Genomic DNA, 446 nt, shown 5'->3' with positions numbered 1-446 from the left:
TATTGCATACCTCTATTTGTTTTCATGAGAAACCACTTTGAAGATATCAATATGTAATACAACAAGCATTGTTAATTTCCTACCACTTTGTTTATAACTCTGTATTGTCTGTACTGTTCTTTTGCTGTTTTGTAAAAGGTTGTCTGTCTGTTAATGTTTTCCTCCTTTTATTTAAAAAAAAAAAGAAGATTGATGGGTTTTCCACCTTAATAAAAATTTTGCAAAGTCATCATGGCGGCTAGCCAATATGGCGTGGGCCACTGGAGGCCGTATGGCAATCCCCGCCCCCTCCTCCCTGGTCAAATTACAGCTTCCTACTTCCCTTTAAAACTTCCTACTTCCCTTTTACAACTTCCTGTTTCCTTCTCACCTCCTGCACAATCACAGTCTGCCACTTCAGGCAGACCACTCCCTTAAACCCCACCCCCACCTGGCTCTATATAGCC

This window comes from Chinchilla lanigera, unplaced genomic scaffold (genome assembly GCF_000276665.1).
Source record: "Chinchilla lanigera isolate Chin_1 unplaced genomic scaffold, ChiLan1.0 scaffold00107, whole genome shotgun sequence".
NCBI classification, from domain to species: Eukaryota; Metazoa; Chordata; class Mammalia; order Rodentia; family Chinchillidae; genus Chinchilla; species Chinchilla lanigera.
Note: the sequence above shows the minus strand (reverse complement) of the source record.